The sequence below is a fragment of the Conger conger genome, chromosome 15 (assembly GCF_963514075.1).
Source record: "Conger conger chromosome 15, fConCon1.1, whole genome shotgun sequence".
NCBI classification, from domain to species: domain Eukaryota; kingdom Metazoa; phylum Chordata; class Actinopteri; order Anguilliformes; family Congridae; genus Conger; species Conger conger.
The window spans coordinates 573,619-593,618 of record NC_083774.1 but is presented as its reverse complement, the minus strand read 5'-3'; the positions used below and the strand labels follow the sequence as shown (position 1 = coordinate 593,618).

Below are 20,000 nucleotides of genomic sequence, written 5' to 3'. Positions count from 1 at the left end.
GTGTGTGTCTGTGTGTACTGTCTCACTGTGTGTGTGTGTGCGTGTGTGTGTGTGCGTGCGTCTAATGTGTCATTGTGTGTGTGTGTCTACTGTCACACTGTGTGTATGTTTGTGTCTACTGTCTCATTGTATGTATGTGTGTGTGTCTACTGTCTCACTGTGTGTGTGTCTGTGTGTCTACTGTCTCACTGTGTGTGTGTCTACTGTGTCACTGTGTGTGTTTCTGTGTCTACGGTCTCACTGTGTGTGTGTGTGTGTGTCTACTGTCTCACTGTGTGTGTGTGTCTGTGTCTACTGTCTCACTGTGTATGTGTGTGTGTCTGTGGGTGTCTACTGTCTTACTGTGTGTGTGTCCACTTTCTCACTGTGTGTGTTTGTGTGTGTCTACTGCCTTACTGTGTGTGTGTGTCTCCTATCTTTACATTACATTGTTGCCATTTGGCAGACGCTCTTATCAAGAGCGAGATACAGTTGATTAGACTAAGCAGGAGACAATCCTCCCCTGGAGCAATGCAGGGTTAAGGGCCTTGCTCAAGGGCCCAACGGCTGTGCAGATCTTATTGTGGCTACACTCGGGCTTGAACCACCGACCTCGCATGTCCCAGTCATTTACCCTAACCACTACGCTACAGGCCTCCCCTATCTCTCACTGTGTGTGTCTACTGTCTCACTGTGTGTATGTGTGTGTACTGTCTCACTGTGTGTATGTGTGTGTGTCTACTGTCTCACTGTGTGTGTGTCTGTGTGTCTACTGTCTCACTGTGTGTATGTGTCTACTGTCTCACTGTGTGTCTACTGTATCACTGTGTTTATGTGGGTCTACTCTCTCACTGTGTATGTGTGTGTGTCTGTGTGTGCCTACTGTCTCACTGTGTGTATTTGTGTGTGTCTACTGTCTCACTCTGTCTGTGTCTACTGTTTCACTGTGTGTGCGTCTACTGTCTCACTGTGTGTGTGTCTACTGTCTCACTATGTGTGTGTGTCTATGTATGTGTGTGTCTACTGTCTCACTGTGTGTGTGTGTGTCTACTGTCTCACTGTGTGTGTGTGTGTGTCTGTGTGTGTCTACTGTCTCACTGTGTGTGTCTACTGTATCACTGTGTGTGTGTCTGTGTGTCTACTGTCTCACTGTTTGTCTACTGTCTCACTGTTTGTATGTGTGTGTCTGTGTTTCTACTGTCTCACTGTGTGTGTGTGTGTGTGTGTGTCTGTGTCTACTGTCTCACTGTGTGTGTGTGTGTATGACAGAAAGAGGTGAATGTGCTGAAATATGGTCACAGGTTTTCTAATCTGAATGAGGTACATGCAGAAGAAGTGAGTTGCCTATAGCCGGGAGTTTGTCATAACCTATGTTTCTTTTCTTTTTTTTCTGAGAAATCATGACCAGAAATCCTGAACAGAATAACATGCACAATGATATGTGAAAAGAACGCTTGTTTAAGAGTAACATGGTGTTTAATGCACTGAATTGTCTTTTTAAATATATTTTTTTACCTATAATTCATCTTCCCAAGAGACTGTTTTTTGATGATTATGTCAGTGTCATGCGGTTTTGAAAATATGGATGAATATGAATAAATTTACATTTACATGCTTTGCTTGTTTTTCCTCTACTAATAAAATGTGTATTTCCAAACAACAGTGACTCTCAGGCAAAATTCACAATGTCAACATTTATTCAATGTGTTTTTTTAAAGCGATTACAGTACAACATTGCCATTCAATGAAACTTGCTCCCCTATTTCAAGTCAGCATATGTATTGGGACAAATGACTGTCAGCTGTTTCAGATGTCCCAGATTACTGTCATTACTTCTGCATGGAAAGCTGTGAGTTTCAGGGCATGGAGTGTAGAGGCTGCTTTATAAGACTTTATAAAGCTAAACCTGCAGAAAGCTCTTGTGAGGATGAAAGGATTGCAGAATGTTTGTGTTTCCAAAGTCAACAGTATAGACTGTTCTGGAAAAGACTCTGGAATCACCAGCGATCCAGCTGCTGATGGAAGCTCATGACAGGATGATTACAAAATCCTCAATTGTCAGCTGGAGTAACTGCTGATGATCTCCGTACGCTGCGTGTGAAAGCATCGCAGGACACTGTGTGCACAGGAGCTCCAGGTCCTGAGGTGACCTTCCCATCAGCATCCAGAGGAGAAACACAAGACTGGAGTTCACAAAAGAACCAGACGAGTCTGAGGAGTGAAGCAAAGATGAACCTTTACCAGAGGGATGGACAGGTGAGTGAGTGCAGGACCAGAGGGATAGACAGGTGAGTGAGTGCAGGACCAGAGGGATAGACAGGTGAGTGAGTGCAGGACCAGAGGGATGGACAGGTGAGTGAGTGCAGGACCAGAGGGATGGACAGGTGAGTGAGTGCAGGACCAGAGGGATAGACAGGTGAGTGAGTGCAGGACCAGAGGGATGGACAGGTGAGTGAGTGCAGGACCAGAGGGATGGACAGGTGAGTGAGTGCAGGACCAGAGGGATGGACAGGTGAGTGAGTGCAGGACCAGAGGGATGGACAGGTGAGTGAGTGCAGGACCAGAGGGATGGACAGGTGAGTGAGTGCAGGACCAGAGGGATGGACAGGTGAGTGAGTGGAGGTCGGCTCAGTGGTCTTTATTAAGGATGTAACCAGTAATGACAGCAACAGTGGTTAAGGTACATGACTGGGACCCGCAAGGTCTGTGGTTCGATCCCCGGTGTAGCCACAATAAGATCCGCGCAGCCGTTGGGCCCTTGAGCAAGGCGCTTAACCCTGCATTGTTCCAGGGGACGATTGTCTCCTGCTTAGTCTAATCAACTGTACATCGCTCTGGATAAGAGCATCTGCCAATGCCAATAATGTAATGTAATGTAATACTGAAGCGTACAGAAACTTACTGTCCACCAATGTTCCGAGAAATGCCACCAAACGTGCAGCAAGACGACGACCCAAAGCTCAAAGCAAACGTATCCCAGGAGCTCATGAGGAGTAAACGGTGGGGGCATTTGATATGGGCCAGTCAGTCACCCGATTTAAACTCTGTTGAGCTTTGCACTGCTGGAGAGGAACCGGAGTGGAACCCCAGTAAACGCACTGCGGCTGACGGAGGAAGAGCATCTGAGAAGATCACATCATGAACCTCGTACAATAGAGTGTGTGTGAGTGTGTGAGAGTGAGTGTGTGAGTGTGAGTGTGAGTGTGAGTGTGAGTGTGAGTGTGAGAGTGAGAGTGAGAGTGAGAGTGAGAGTGAGAGTGAGAGTGAGAGTGAGAGTGAGAGTGAGAGTGAGAGTGGAGTCACATCAACCATCAGAATGGTGTGAAAAACAAAAAATATCCAGTGAGCAGCAGTTCTGTGAGCAGAAATGCATTGTTAATGAGAGAGGTCAGAGGAGAATGACCAGACTGGTCAAAGCTGACAGGAAGGTAACAGTAAGACAAATAACCACACATTACAACAATGGTATGCAGAAGAGCATCTCTGAACACACAACGCATCATAAAAAAGTGGACAGGCTACAGCAGCGGAAGGCTTAAGTCAAAAAAAAAAAAAGTAATTGCTTGATCTAAAATAAAAATGTTATTGGTATCGAGGAAAAACGACCAATTTGATACAACTGTGAGTTTGCCAGTGAGCGAACATTGCTGTAAAAGGGTTTACTGGAATCAAGCAAAGTGTGTGTGTGTGTGTGTGTGTGTGTGTGTGTGTGTGTGTGTGTGTGTGTGTGAGAGCAGCAGAATGTGTGTGTGTGTGTGTGTGTGTGTGTGAGAGAGAGTGCAGCAGAATGTGTGTGTGTGTGTGTGTGTGTATATGTGTGTGAGAGAAAGGGTGTGAGAGAGGGGTCAGAACAAAATGTTCTTAATGTGAAACAATCTTTCCAAAATGTCTTTTAGTCCATAAGCCAGACCACCGTGCCCACTCGGAGGGACCATGTCTTGTCATGATTTTGGATCAGAATTTCAACCCTAACCCTATATGCTATCACTCATAACCCTAACCCTATATGCTATCACTCATAACCCTAACCCTATGTGCCATCGTTTTCTATTCCTGCCAGAATTATTGGTCCCTCATGTTTTTTCTTAGGTTTTCAAATAAACCTCATATAAAAACAGTTTGGCAAAGTACAATAAGGGAGTGGTGTATGTACGGAAAGCTTGTGTATTTCTGTGAGAGAGAGAGAGAGAGAGAGAGAGAGTGCAGCAGAGTGTGTGTGTCTATGTGAGAGAGTGCAACATCTATCCAACCACATTATTCTCCATGCCCTAAAGTCAATGCCCATGCCCTTGACCTTTCACCTCTTGTGATGTAATAAGGCAATTTCGGAATGCCTGGAGATGAGGCTGAATAACTATCTACACGGTCGTCTGGTGCCAAGATAAGCTTTAACATAATGTATGACGTGTATATCGGGAAAAATAACCATCTTCTTGAGAAGAATTGAAGCTTCCCTTGGGGACCTGCATTGGAATCGATGTAGGCTACTTGGATTCTAATTACTGAGAAGTTGCACAAATACATGTAGCAATTGATTCATCTCAGCAATACTGATTTACTTCGAAATTGAAATTCATACTGTATGAGTCTATTCATTGTCCATCAAACGCATTAAACGCGCAGTGTGTGTATTAGATACACCTGTACACCAGCAGGTAAATGCAAATATCAAATCAGTTTATCATGTGGCAGCCTCCACATTTAATATGAAAAGGCTTTTGCCACCGGTGGGAATGAGTGAGAAAGAAAAAGACCAGTGGAGGCCTTTTTGGGAATCGGCTCCGACTTTGCATGATGCTTCCCTTTTGTTTTTTCTTCCTAAGTGCGGTACCTGCAAGTGGAAGTGAACGAGCTAGACACCATCTCTAAATCACAGTATCCAGCTCCCATTGTTATTGCGGTCAATATGCGATGTCTGATGTATTTGACTTGTTGAGATCTATTTTTTAAAAACGAATTATATTACCTCAAATAGCCTTTCCCCCAGGAACGCTTTAAGTTCATCCTCTCACCGCTCGCATAGCTAAATGTAAGAACCTGAATATGATAGCCGACATCGCGTCTGATGTCCTACAACATCATGTGTCAGACATAGACACAAAACACATTTCTCAGCGGTGGTGAGACACTGCAGGACTCGAAGCTCATTCTTTGGGTAACAATATCTTACTAAACATCGAACTTTCCCGGTAAAAACTGCTCAAAATGATAACGACAGAATGTGAGCAAGATAACATTTTATTCCGCATCAGTTCCGTTTGTGAACAACCTCCAATTTTTGAAGGCAATTTTTAGAGCAAAAATATCCGCAATGTCAGCGTTATAGACCTCAGTTCTGAATAAAGCCTACATTTATATAACCGAGCCTACAGACAACAGCTTTAGCCGACTGATCGCTTTCCAGGAAATGGCACTGAAAAACACTAATTTTGTTTCGCATTTTGTTCCATTTTTTCCTTAAGCATTAATGGAATTAAATGTCGTTGAAATACAAATTTCAAGTTATTCAATTGAACTGCAAATGAGTTGAATCACACAGCATATTTTAGTATGTATCACTCTGACTGCGTGTCTTGTACCATTAATATAATATTGAATCAAACCAGTTTCCTCCTTTAAATATACACCCTTTAACAAATTGAAATGGTTGATTATAATTATGTTTTGTTTATTAAACTTGCGCACCTTAATGGCCTTCTGCTGACAGTCATTCACTATTTTGTTTTATAAAACGTACAGTTAGTAGTGAGAATGCAATGTAGCAATTGGTACGTTTTAAATTCATACGTTTTCTTCTGTAATTAGCGTCGTGTTTCACAGTAGGTAACTGCCAAAAAGTCCACGCGGGACCTGGAGCTGTAATTCCCAGGTCCGCCGAAGGGTGGCGCATGAGGCACGTGCTGCGATGCGCACCTTTCCCGCGCCACAGAGCCTACCTGCACGCGCTTGGGTGTTTAAAGCGATTTCATTTTATCATCCCACACCTGCATGTCCGATAGAGACTCAGAAATCTTTCTAATTTTAAAAACACATTATTAAAAAACATATTTATAGCTTGTTCGTTTTAAAGGCTGCAAACACTTCAGGGCATTTTTCTATTATTACTTAACCTGGAAACATAATTTTAAATAACAGTTTTAAAAACTTGTCGAGAATTCTTCCGAATTATATTTACAAATGTCATATATATGCATATATAGCTAGCACAAAACATGATTGAACACAGAACCACTGAAAATAATTATGCCATATTATATTTAACAATTAAATCTGGGCAATCTATAGCCTAATAAAAAACGAAACCACATTCAATCAAACCCGCTTACCTGGAAGGACCCGAGAGCTAAATTTCTTCTAATTAATTCCTCGGCTGAAATAGTCAAATCGCGCCCAGGCAAACGCATGCGAGTGCGCTGTATTACCTACTGCGAGCTCTCGGGGAAAAGCGAGGCTGACGTGAAAACTCACAATCCTGCCTGTCTTTCTGAGCGGAAGGCGGGAAAGAGAGACGCTGTCTTCATGAGGATGCTTCATCTGTAAGTGGAGAATTAAGTTGTGATGAAGATGTAAAAGCAGACTATATGCTAACCCAACGGCAACTCGTAATGTTACAAGAAGTTGCGTTACATAAAAAGTTTCGCTATATTTTCCCTTTTAGCTGCGGTTAAGATTCTGATCGATTAAGAAGAATATCACCTTACCCTCCCACAGAAACTTTTGACAGTTTCCTCCCAAGGACCGTTGGGTTACACTGTTCCGTTCATTGGTATTTCAGAGCTTCGGAATGGTCCGTTTTTACTGACAACTCGAAACTGTTTTTTTTGTATAAGTCTAATGCAGTAATTAGGATTTAAATGACCCGTCTCTTCGATGGGACCGGGGATACAGATGTGACGTGTGGTTATGATTTCATCAGGAACACATAAAGGGAATGTGAAAATGAAAGACACAAGATCCAGATGTGATGACATGTTGTGAAGGGATCTCTCTCTCTCTCCCTCTTTCTCTCTCTCTCTCTCTCTCTCTCTCTCTCTCTCTCTCTCTCTCTCTCTCTCACACACACACACACACACACACACACACACACCCTCTCCCTCTCCCCCTTTTCTCTAGCCTTGTTTGACTCCTCAGTTAACTAAGAACATTTCCTCCTGCCGACTGCCCAGCTATTGTAAGTACACACTTTTATTATCCGCATAGATTAAATAAATCAATTGTTTTACCTCGCGCTTGCAGAAGATGCGCTGTACAGGTACCTTACAGAAAGGGGCTTGATCACACGTTTTTATGGTGCGGATTTGAGGTACCCTTATTTATCCAAATAATTAGATTTTTTCCTACATTTACGTCGAATTTCTTGGTTTTCTCTTCTTGCTACTTTTTACAGCATTAAGTTAGTGCTGTCATGCCTGATTATATCGTTCCGCGTATTTACTGGGGTGTAGTGTAATGGATCCGCAGACCGTTTGAGATGTTTGCTGTTATATGTCATTTTAAACTGCGCCAGTACACTACAGAAAACCGTTTGAACGACAACCTTTGGACATTGCCTACTACCTGTAGGACTCTTACGTGCGTTAGTGATGGAATGTAACCATGTGTATACGGACAAAACATTGAAACTATTTTCGACATTGTTTTCATTTAACTAATGCATACATTTCCTTTAATTTTGTGAACCATCTCATTTTTTTAGTTACTTTAACTTATTTGAGTTGGTCAGAGGTGATGAGTGTTTTCAGCATTTACAGTATTTGCATGCAGCCTACACTTTTGTATACAGTAAGAGACATTCCTTTCAGCGATTTGACGTTTTAGCTGAAGCTATACGTCGTGCAGAATGTGAATTGTGTGGTCATGAATACTTACATTAGTTCAGCCCAGCATTGAAGTGATGGAGTGACGAGAAACAGAGTACATTTAAATGGGCATTTGAGATTGTGTTAGAGTTTTACGTTATATGTCTCGGAGACTCACAATATTTTCATATGAATTCATTGCCAAAGTAGCTAATAGCCTATGTTTGTGAGACTTGAGTACGCGAGACGAGGTGGCCAAGTTGAAGTGAAGCCTGTGTTTAGTCTAAAATCGCATGTTTTGTTCATTGATAAATTTAGATATGATATTCCCCATATTTAAAATTTAATTACACACTTTTCTTAAAACACAAATAGCATTTGAACCCCATGATTTTTCAATCAAGTATTATTTTTACTTATAGCCTACACTTACAACATTTGTATCGACTGCGACATGTATGGGATACACGTGTGGCCACACACTGTTACTTCCAGCAATATATTACGACAATTATGTGGCATTTGTGCTTAACAAATGCTACTGAATTTCATTCGCCTAAACCATACTTAATTGTGCTTGAAGCCTTTCAGGGGAGACGTAGGATAATTGCTTCAGGATGCCCACTGAAGTGCCATCAGTAAGTACCAGTGCGACAAAGGAAACTGTATTTGACCCTGAAAAATTGTAAGCGATCAGTAAAGCCGATCATGTGGAATAATACACCGTATTAAGCTAATACAAACACACGCGTTGTCAAAAAAAATCGAAATTGGCACGTCAGAAAATTAAAAGCTAAATTCCAGAAAGAACATGAGATTACAAGAAGTTAGTCTTTGCGCGCCGTAATGAGAAAACACGATTAAAAGATACAAATGATGGTGTTTTCCGTCAACAGCATGAGCTGTGTTTTCAGAAAAAGTGAGTTTTAAATCAATGATTCGTCCTCTTCAAGTTGGCCTGACAAATTAATTGTTTTTTGAATAAAACAGGAATACATTGCGCATTTAGGCGAAGACCTTACGCTGTTTGATTTCAAACGGAGTTAGTCGCCTTGCGCCCCTGTACTACATCATCTTTGTCAAACGGTCTCCAAATTGCACCGTGGACTTCTCATAACCAACCCTTGTCAAGGCTCGCGCGATGTTAATCGTCTCTATAACGGGCAGGCGGTCAGTGCAAACAGGAACACCTCACACTCTTTCTTTAATCTCCGTGCTTTCCTCAAGCGTTTAGGAGATTTTAAACAGCGATATGGACTGAACCCCGTGAGTCGTTCCCAATAGCCTACATTCTGGCCTGAGGGAAGAACTGTAGTTTCCCCCCCTCTGTAGTCCGTGTCATTCATTCAGTTTCCTCCGTGTTTGAGATATTCTTTGTTGGGTAGACTACCGTTGTCAGCGGTTTATTTTCAGATTTTGTTTGTTTTAGGCCATATACGAGTCTCACGGTAGCACTGAAAACTGAATAAATATCTGACCATTGCAATATCTGACATGTTTCTTCAATCTTTCTACTTAACTTCAGCAGCTCAACGTTTAATCAAGCGCCGTGTAACCTATTTATGTAGCCTTTATTAATGCTGCGCTCGTCAGAAAAGCAAACTCCATCCGGAAGCAGCTTAAACCGTTCGTTTTATAATGTTGTAATTATTTTGTGTGCACTTTGATGATATATTTCGCTCGATGTCTTTCTTCCAGTGATCGCCCTGTCTTTTGTCTCTTTCTTTGACTTGTGCTTAGTCTCCCCGCAGCCCTCTCCCTCGCTTTCCCGTCTTGTCGGGGAGGGGGAGCCCGGGCGCCGTGCTTCGCTCAGATCAATGCCCTGACCACTCACTTTCCGATGTTGCACGACGGGAAATGCTTTGAATACTTGCGACATGGCCGCGCGCACTGATTCCCGAGATTGACAGCTCTTACCGTCGCCTCCGTTTGACTCCAAGGAGGAAAAGGAGAAATAACAAAATATATAACAACAAAAGCTCCTTGCAGTTCTTACAGTTGAACTTCTCCGAAAGAACGGGATTCCCTCCTCATGGCCCGTGGAAACGCCAGAAGGCGTTAGTTTACCCCCCTCTCTTTATAGCTGTTGTCTTTTTGTTGTTACAAACATCGGAACGGGATACCGCGTGGACCGCCGTTTGTCCTTTCCAAACGGACAACATTAAGGTAACAGTCAATCATGTGAACCAGTTTTTTCATGTTTTAATCTTGTGTTTTCGTCCGATTTTTTTGTTTCTTCGTGACAGTGTTGACAGTGTTTACTGTCAGTGAACAGGTTTATCATGTTTACGTTTTTTCTTGCTACATTAAGGTAGTTGTCATTTAAAAACTGGACGATATTTATGGTTTCTCTTTTGATTTGGGAATTCAATTTCTTTTTATTTGTTTCGTTTTCAATAGTGACCCTAAAAGTGCATTTGAGGTGTTGTAAACCCACTTGTGCGTCGGGTCTGTCTACCATGATTAGCAATCTACTTTAATTGAAGAATGCAACTTTAGTTCGCTGCACTAAGTTTTCCCCATGTGCTTTTGTAGTGTTATTGTGAACCCCGCTTGTGCTCGTGCTCTGTGCGTACGGTATCTTTATTGGTGAAAACCGCGATCTTAAACAAAGCAGGTCTGAGACGAAGATCAAACTCGACAACATTGCGTCGTGATCTATACCTTATCGTGTTCGTAATGTCACGAACAACATTGAGAAATCGTATGAAAGTTGTGTGGATGTCGCCTGGAACGGGCAGTCGTGGGGGCTCGTGTTTCCCCGCCGGGGACGCAGTTTCCCGTCCGTCCACAGAGCGGTACTATTCATTGACAGTGACGTGGTATCGCTGGGCTTCACGTGTAAAATTATTTGTGGCTTTTAAAAGTTTATTTCAAAGTTGCATGCGTTTTGAGCATTTTATTTCGAGTGGGTACGTTTTTAATTCACGAATTTGGTATTTTGAATAAAACGCATTAACGTAGACTATATATATATTAAACCTATAGGAAAAAAGTTCATTATTACACGAAAAATAAGAATTATCGTTAGCCCTCTCGTAATAGTTTGGGATTCTTCTCGGCCAGAACTTTCTCTGCAGGTCCGTCAGACTGAGTATGCATAAGCCATAAATTAAAACAAACCTCTCATCCCGAACTGAAAGACAATACCCGACCGGGACAAAACAAGACCTCCCTCACCGCTTACAAAAGCTCAGCACACGCTCCTGGATAGGAAACTTGACAGAGTGAGTCTTGTACTCAGGTTAAACGATTTAATTCCCCGTCTCTTGTCTTTTATTTAATGTATTATTTTGTCTTCAAATATTGCTAAAGACAGGTGTAGATTCTATTGAATGCATAGAAATTCGGAACATTCGCTTTACAATTTCGTGTCAAAAACTGATTTTTGATTTGAAATTGATTTGCTTACTTCGTATTTGGACTTAGGGCTAATACCACACGCTATCCCCAAATATATTTTAGCTTGAGAAATTTGGTAGTATTTGTTTTATATGTGGCTTGTAATTTGGGTGCATTTTCAATAGGCAACCTATTATAGTGTGTTTTTGACACTTGTGGGGCATGCTTACAGTGAATTATTGAAATGCTGAGACGGATATTGAGAGTACAAAATGGTTTGAGACATTTACCTGCAAATGGAGAAAGCATATCACTCATGGTGTTTCACTAAACTAGACACACACTTTAAGCTAGACACACTTTTCAGATCAAGTGTCTGCTTGAACGCTGCGTGCGTAGTGATAACGTTTTAATAAGACACTGTAGCCTACGCTCTCGAAGAGCGGAATTAAATTGACTTGTCTATTACAGTTTAGACCTGATAAAGACACATTGTTTGCACAAATATCTGAACAAATTTAATATTTTAATGGATTCCGTCGATAATTTAAAAAAAATCACCGTGATATAAATATCTTTATATCAATTTCAACGACGTGTTCCTTTGTATTTTTAAATAACCCTCCAAAATCAGTACAATGGGCTCATTGTTCGTGACCAATGGGCGACTGTGAAACCTTAATTAAACACAGCTTAGCTTTCTTTCTTTTTTTTTAAAATTGTGTCCACTCCCTGATAATAACTGTCTGTCTTATAATAGGCCTGCATTCCTGCCCAGCGCGAGGAGCACTGTGTAAAACAATCCCGTGGCTGTCCCTCTGTTGGGCTGAAGCTTGATCCGCTTGCGGTATTTTGTTTTGAACAGTTGCTGTTCGCTCTCAGTAGAAGTTCCCTCATAAGGTAAGACGGCACCGGAGCCCATTGCAAGTCCAAATGGCACATTTATAATTAGACTGCCAATTCAGCACATTGTCCCTTTCGCTGTACAGGGATCGAGTGCAGTGTCTGGGATTTCAATAGAGTGGCGTTCATTCCCTCTCAGCCAGACGGGCACAGCCTGCGCCGCTGGACTGAAGCGATCTTTTGATGGGCGGACAATCGTTTCACCTCGCATTATGAATAAGGCATAACATTAACCCGACTGCACACACTCCTCTGTTTTATCCACTTCTCCGTGTCATTCTTACTCCCAAGTTTAATTTGATGTATTTCAAGCATTTCAAATGTAAGTAGAATAGAACGGTTGTATCAATTAACATATCATATCTGTAAGTAGTTTAATCACTCTTGAAAGTAGTTTAATCACTCTTAAACCCAGAAACAAATGATTTATCACACAAACACATTTATCACATAACGTATTTTCTGTCCGTTTTATGTTTGCCACGACTCGTGGAAAGTACCTCGGTTTATTTTTCTTTCAAAATAAAACATTAAACTTTATTTCACAATGATACTTTCACAATCGTTATCTCATATTCATGAAAATTAAACGAAAGACCGTTTTTTTGTAATTTGTAGATTTTTTAGTTTTTCAGGAATTAAAATGTGTGGATTAGGTATTCTTGTAAATGTCTTCCGCAGATTTCTTATCTGCACGTGCGTAGGCTGCGGTGGAACCTGTGGTTTTTGCTGGACTAGAGCGTATTTCCGAGCGCAGACCGGGCATGAGAGATATCGACTCTGTCGCATCTGGTGTCAGTAAATTCTGAGATTTGGGAGACCGTTTTGGCGCTCAGACCGCATGGCCCATAGCCCGCGCCTGTGTTTTCGGTGGCTTGCGTGTTTAAATGGATCCCGTAGTGTAATCCGAGACCAATGGAGACATGTGTCTGTTGATTGTGAAACCTTAAGTTTCCAACACACAAATGTAATTCTGAGATTCTTTAAAGACTAGACACAAACAAAGACTGGCGATTTTAGCTTTGGTGGATTTTACCCCTATATTACAGCAACTGGCTTAACTGATTGAATTAATAAGAATATTATTATTATTATTATTATTATTATGAATAATAATAATAATAATAATAATAATAATAATAATAATAATATATTGTGCATATGTAACACGTATGGTTGTACTGCAATTTCATCAGTTTATTGAAAATGTTTTTTGTTGAGACTAGAAGAAATAACCTTTAAAAAACATTTTCAATAAACTGATGAAATTGCAGCACAACCATACGTGTTTACTGCAGTGAGCATATTTTACAGCAATGAGGTTACAGCTATGACTTGGTTTACACAGGAAAAAGGCCAACTAGAAGAAAATACCAGAAATAATTGTAAATGAAGTTTTGATATTTTCTTGTGATGGAAATTTGAGTGTACAATGCCTTAATGAGTGCAATGCCTGACAACAAACCCACCTGCCCGAGTTTTACCCACGATGCAGTGCAGCCAAGACACTGTAGTCTGAGAACAGATATCCAGAGAACAGATATCCAGATGGATTTCATGTGCAACCCATTGTTGGAGTGATACTGTGGCACTGGGGGTCAGGTGATTTTGACATTGTGTTGATGTTGATGTTGTGGCACTGAGCACAGTGGGGTGAGTGTGTTGATGTTGTGTTGGTGTTGTGGCACTGAGCACAGTGGGGTGAGTGTGTTGATGTTGTGGCACTGAGCGCAGTGGGGTGAGTGTGTGTGAGATTTACTGAATGGTGATGTGCTTGTCCTTGTGGGCGTGCCTGGCAGCAGTGAGGACATGTTCTGAATATCAGCTTTGGCTCATTTTCTAGCAGTTAGTGTGGAGTATAACACTCGCAATACACTGGCACAACGTGCTGTTTTAGTATTGTGTGGTTTTGTCATTGATAAAAAATTTTGCCTGAGAAATTAGCTGTCATTAAAACACATGCGGACTCACGCGTGCGTGCGTGCGCGCCCACACACACACACACACACACACACACACACACACACACACACACAGACCCACACAAGCAGGAAAAATGTAATTCATGCCAACGACCGGATATATCTTCAAGAGCATGAGCGATTTTAATTGCGTGTGTTCTAATTAGCTGACAGCATTTCTGACACTTCGGTCTTATCTTTTCTCAGTTCATATGTACATATAATTTATGTACTCCACATTCTGTACTCCATGTATTTATTTGTGTTTCACCCAATTGCCAGATTTTTCTGTCTGGTTGTGCAGGTTTGTTTTGTACACTGCATGATGATGATTATTATAAATGCAGGCATAATGCCCCTGGATTCGTCTGGTCTCTCCTGCTCGTGAAGTACAGTTTTGCTTTCACGGGCAGACTCAGGAATGTGCCCCTAAATCTGAGGTGATGCTCATTGCCCGGCCTTCCGTCCCCATAGCTAACAGTGTGTTGTACTGTTTTCGGAAATTACACATAATTACATTTTAATGTTGAAATATGAAGGGCCGTTTGTTGCTTGTCTGGTGTAATATAATCAGTATAATCAGTGGTCCCACGTAGAAGATGCAGCTGGTTGGTTAGTTACTCTGTGAGCTCAGTGTTATCGCCCTGCTGTGAGCTCAGTGTTAATGCCCTGCTGTGAGCTCAGTGTTATCGCCCTGCTATGAGCTCAGTGTTAACACCCTGCTGTGAGCTCAGTGTTAATGCCCTGCTGTGAGCTCAGTGTTAACGCTCTTCTGTGAGCGCAGTGTTAACGCTCTGCTGTGAGCTCAGTGTTAAGGCCCTGCTGTGAGCTCAGTGTTAATGCCCTGCTGTGAGCTCAGTGTTAATGCCCTGCTGTGAGCTCAGTGTTAACGCTCTGCTGTGAGCTCAGTGTTAAGGCCCTGCTGTGAGCTCAGTGTTAACGCCCTGCTGTGAGCTCAGTGTTAACGCCCTGCTGTGAGCTCAGTGTTAAGGCCCTGCTGTGAGCGCAGTGTTAACGCCCTGCTGTGAGCTCAGTGTTAACGCTCTGCTGTGAGCTCAGTGTTAAGGCCCTGCTGTGAGCTCAGTGTTAACGCTCTGCTGTGAGCGCAGTGTTAACACCCTGCTGTGAGCTCAGTGTTATCGCCCTGCTATGAGCTCAGTGTTAACACCCTGCTGTGAGCTCAGTGTTAACGCCCTGCTGTGAGCTCAGTGTTAACGCCCTGCTGTGAGCTCAGTGTTAACGCTCTTCTGTGAGCTCAGTGTTAATGCCCTGCTGTGAGCGCAGTGTTAACGCTCTGCTGTGAGCTCAGTGTTAACACTCTGCTGTGAGCTCAGTGTTAACGCTCTGCTGTGAGCTCAGTGTTAATGCCCTGCTGTGAGCTCAGTGTTAAGGCCCTGCTGTGAGCTCAGTGTTAACGCTCTGCTGTGAGCTCAGTGTTAATGCCCTGCTGTGAGCTCAGTGTTAACGCCCTGCTGTGAGCTCAGTGTTAAGGCCCTGCTGTGAGCTCAGCGTTAACGCCCTGCTGTGAGCTCAGTGTTAACGCCCTGCTGTGAGCTCAGTGTTAAGGCCCTGCTGTGAGCTCAGTGTTAAGGCCCTGCTGTGAGCTCAGTGTTAAGGCCCTGCTGTGAGCTCAGTGTTAAGGCCCTGCTGTGAGCTCAGTGTTAAGGCCCTGCTGTGAGCTCAGTGTTAAGGCCCTGCTGTGAGCTCAGTGTTAAGGCCCTGCTGTGAGCTCAGTGTTAAGGCCCTGCTGTGAGCTCAGTGTTAAGGCCCTGCTGTGAGCTCAGTGTTAACGCCCTGCTGTGAGCTCAGTGTTAAGGCCCTGCTGTGAGCTCAGTGTTAACGCCCTGCTGTGAGCTCAGTGTTAACGCCCTGCTGTGAGCTCAGTGTTAACACCCTGCTGTGAGCTCAGTGTTAACGCCCTGCTGTGAGCTCAGTGTTAACGCTCTGCTGTGAGCTCAGTGTTAACGCTCTGCTGTGAGCTCAGTGTTATCGCCCTGCTGTGAGCTCAGTGTTAACGCTCTGCTGTGAGCTCAGTGTTAATACTCTGCTGTGAGCTCAGTGTTATCACTCTGCTGTGAGCTCAGTGTTAACGCTCTGCTGTGAGCTCAGTGTTAACGCCCTGTTGTGAGCTCAGTGTTATCACTCTGCTGTGAGCTCAGTGTTAATACCATTCGCACTGCGGTTTTACTGCTAGAATGTTGATGGTGGTGTGTTGTAGACTTGAATCCATTTCAGACGCATGGAGTTCTGTAGGGGATGCAGAGTAAATATGAATCAGGACATATTACATTAGCAATGCGGCCGGGCGGGGGAAAACTCACCTGTGAGGTTCGCCAAATCAGCTCTGAGGCTCTGCTCTCACCTCTCTGCTCTCGGAGGCTCTGCTCTCTGCTCTCTGCTCTCTGCTCTCTGAGGTTCTGCTCTCTGCTCTCTGCTCTCTGAGGTTCTGCTCTCTGCTCTCTCCTCTCTCCTCTCTCCTCTCTCCTCTCTCCTCTCTCCTCTCTCCTCTCTGCTCTCTGCTCTCTGTTCTCTGTTCTCTCAGGCTCTGCTCTCTGCTCTTTGCTCTCTGAAGATCTGCTCTCTGAAGTTCTGCTCTCTGCTCTATGAGGCTCTGCTCTCTGCTCTCTCATGCTCTGTTCTCTGTGCTCTGCTCTCTCAGGCTCTGTTCTCTGCTCTCTCAGGCTTTGCTTTCTGCTCTCTCAGGCTCTGTTCTCTGTTCTCTGTTCTCTGTTCTCTGTTCTCTGTTCTCTGAGGCTCTGCTCTCTGCTCTCTCAGGCTCTGCTCTCTGCTCTCTGAGGTTCTGCTCTCTGCTCTCTGAGGTTCTGCTCTCTGCTCTCAGGCTCTGATCTCTGTTCTCTGCTCTCTGAGGCTCTGCTCTCTGAGGTTCTGCTCTCTGCTCTCAGGCTCTGTTCTCTGTGCTCTGTTCTCTGTGCTCTGTTCTCTGTTCTCTGTTCTCTGCTCTCTGCTCTCTGCTCTCTGCTCTCTGCTCTCTGCTCTCTGTTCTCTGCCCTCTGTTCTCTGCTCTCTCAGGCTCTGCTCTCTGCTCTCTCAGGCTCTGCTCTCTGCTCTTTGCTCTCTGAAGCTCTGCTCTCTGAAGTTCTGCTCTCTGCTCTATGAGGCTCTGCTCTATGAGGCTCTGCTCTTGCTCTCTCATGCTCTGTTCTCTGTGCTCTGCTCTCTCAGGCTCTGTTCTCTGCTCTCTCAGGCTTTGCTTTCTGCTCTCTCAGGCTCTGTTCTCTGTTCTCTGTTCTCTGTGCTCTGTTCTCTGAGGCTCTGCTCTGCTCTCTCAGGCTCTGCTCTCTGCTCTCTGAGTCTCTGCTCTCTGAGGTTCTGCTCTCTGCTCTCAGGCTCTGTTCTCTGTTCTCTGTTCTCTGCTCTCTGCTCTCTCAGGCTCTGCTCTCTGCTCTCTCAGGCTCTGTTCTCTGCGCTTTGCTCTCTACTCTCTGTTCTCTGTTCTCTATTCTCTGCTCTCTGCTCTATGAGGCTCTGCTCTCTGCTCTGAGGCTCTACTCTGCTCTCTGAAGCTCTGCTCTCTGCTCTCTGAGGTTCTGCTCTCTGCTCTCTGAGGTTCTGCTCTCTGCTCTCTGAGGTTCTGCTCTCACCTCTCTGCTCTCAGAGGCTCGCTCTCTGCTCTCTGCTCTCTGAGGTTCTGCTCTCTGCTCTCTGCTCTCTGAGGTTCTGCTCTCTGCTCTCTGCTCTCTGTTCTCTGCTCTCTGTTCTCTGCTCTCTGCTCTCTGCTCTCTGCTCTCTGCTCTCTCTCTCTCTCTGTTCTCTGTTCTCTGTTCTCTCTTCTCTCTTCTCTGTTCTCTCTTCTTCTTCTCTCTTCTCTCTCTCTTCTCTCTTCTCTCTTCTCTTCTCTCTCTTCTCTCTTCTCTCTGCTCTCTGCTCTCTGCTCTCTGCTCTCTGCTCTCTGCTCTCTGAAGCTCTGCTCTCTGAAGTTCTGCTCTCTGCTCTATGAGGCTCTGCTCTATGAGGCTCTGCTCTCTGCTCTCTCATGCTCTGTCTCTGTGCCTGCTCTCTCAGGCTCTGTTCTCTGCTCTCTCAGGCTTTGCTTCTGCTCTCTCAGGCTCTGTTCTCTTCTCTGTTCTCTGAAGCTCTGCTCTCTGCTCTCTCAGGCTCTGCTCTCTGCTCTCTGAGGTCTGCTCTCTGCTCTCTGAGGTCTGCTCTCTGCTCTCAGGCTCTGATCTCTGTTCTCTGCTCTCTGAGGCTCTGCTCTGCTCTCTGAGGTTCTGCTCTCTGCTCAGGCTCTGTGCTCTGTGCTCTGTTCTCTGTTCTCTGTTCTCTGTTCTCTGCTCTGCTCTCTGAGGCTTGCTCTCTGCTCTCTGAGGCTCTGCTCTCTGTTCTCTGTTCTCTGCCCTCTGTCTCTGCTCTCAGGCTCTGCTCTCTGCTCTCAGGCTCTGCTCTCTGCTCTTTGCTCTCTGAAGCTCTGCTCTCTGAAGTTCTGCTCTCTGCTCTATGAGGCTCTGCTCTATGAGGCTCTGCTCTCTGCTCTCTCATGCTCTGTTCTCTGTGCTCTGCTCTCTCAGCTCTGTTCTCTGCTCTCAGGCTTTGCTTTCTGCTCTCTCAGGCTCTGTTCTCTGTTCTCTGTGCTCTGTTCTCTGAGGCTCTGCTCTGCTCTCAGGCTCTGCTCTCTGCTCTCTGAGGTTCTGCTCTCTGCTCTCTGAGGTTCTGCTCTCTGCTCAGGCTCTGTTCTCTGTTCTCTGTTCTCTGTTCTCTGTTCTCTGTTCTCTGCTCTCTGAGGCTCTGCTCTCTGCTCTCTGTTCTCTGTTCTCTGTTCTCTGCTCTCTGCTCTCTCAGGCTCTGTTCTCTGCGCTTTGCTCTCTACTCTCTGTTCTCTGTTCTCTATTCTCTGCTCTCTGCTCTATGAGGCTCTGCTCTCTGCTCTCTGAGGCTCTACTCTCTGCTCTCTGAAGCTCTGCTCTCTGCTCTCTGAGGTTCTGCTCTCTGCTCTCTGAGGTTCTGCTCTCTGCTCTCTGAGGTTCTGCTCTCTGAGGTTCTGCTCTCTGCTCTCCGGCTCTGTTCTCTGTGCTCTCCTCTGTTCTCTGCCCTCTGCTCTCTGCTCTCTGCTCTCTGCTCTCTCATGCTCTGTTCTCTGTGCTCTGCTCTCTCAGGCTCTGTTCTCTGCTCTCTCAGGCTTTGCTTTCTGCTCTCTCAGGCTCTGTTCTCTGTTCTCTGTGCTCTGTTCTCTGAGGCTCTGCTCTCTGCTCTCTCAGGCTCTGCTCTCTGCTCTCTGAGGTTCTGCTCTCTGCTCTCTGAGGTTCTGCTCTCTGCTCTCAGGCTCTGTTCTCTGTTCTCTGTTCTCTGTTCTCTGTTCTCTGTTCTCTGCTCTCTGAGGCTCTGCTCTCTGCTCTCAGGCTCTGTTCTCTGTTCTCTGTTCTCTGCTCTCTGCTCTCTCAGGCTCTGCTCTCTGCTCTCTCAGGCTCTGTTCTCTGCGCTTTGCTCTCTACTCTCTGTTCTCTGTTCTCTGTTCTCTATTCTCTGCTCTCTGCTCTATGAGGCTCTGCTCTCTGCTCTCTGAGGCTCTACTCTCTGCTCTCTGAAGCTCTGCTCTCTGCTCTCTGAGGTTCTGCTCTCTGCTCTCTGAGGTTCTGCTCTCTGCTCTCTGAGGTTCTGCTCTCTGAGGTTCTGCTCTCTGCTCTCCGGCTCTGTTCTCTGTGCTCTCCTCTGTTCTCTGCCCTCTGCTCTCTGCTCTCTGCTCTCTGCTCTCTCAGGCTCTGTTATCTGTTATCTGTTATCTGTTATCTGTTATCTGTTATCTGTTATCTGTTATCTGTTATCTGTTATCTGCTCTCTGCTCTCTGAGGCTCTGCTCTCTGCTCTCTGCTCTCTGCTCTTTGCTCTCTCAGGCTCTGTTATCTGCTATCTGCTCTCTGAGTCTCTGCTCTGCTCTCTGAGGCTCTGCTCTCTGCTCTCTGAGGCTCTGCTCTCTAAGGTTCTGCTCTCTGCTCTTTGCTCTCTCAGGCTCTGTTATCTGCTATCTGCTCTCTGAGTCTCTGCTCTGCTCTCTGAGGCTCTG

At 44.6% G+C, this 20,000-nt stretch overlaps 1 protein-coding gene across 8 annotated transcripts in view; it reads left to right on the top strand.

The window, feature by feature from the left end:
• The first annotated feature begins 9,664 nt into the window (after positions 1–9,664).
• LOC133111383 (transcription factor SOX-6-like) overlaps positions 9,665–20,000 on the top strand; it is a 148,540-nt gene continuing 138,204 nt past the window's right edge. For 7 of the 8 annotated variants that reach the window (XR_009704988.1, XM_061221690.1, XM_061221689.1 and 4 more), the window contains exon 1: positions 9,665–9,944. The gene's annotated coding sequence lies outside the window, so the exon portion shown is untranslated. Of the gene's footprint in view, positions 9,945–10,919; positions 11,006–11,880; positions 12,021–20,000 lie in introns of those variants that run through there. The other variant, XM_061221691.1, reaches the window with a different exon arrangement.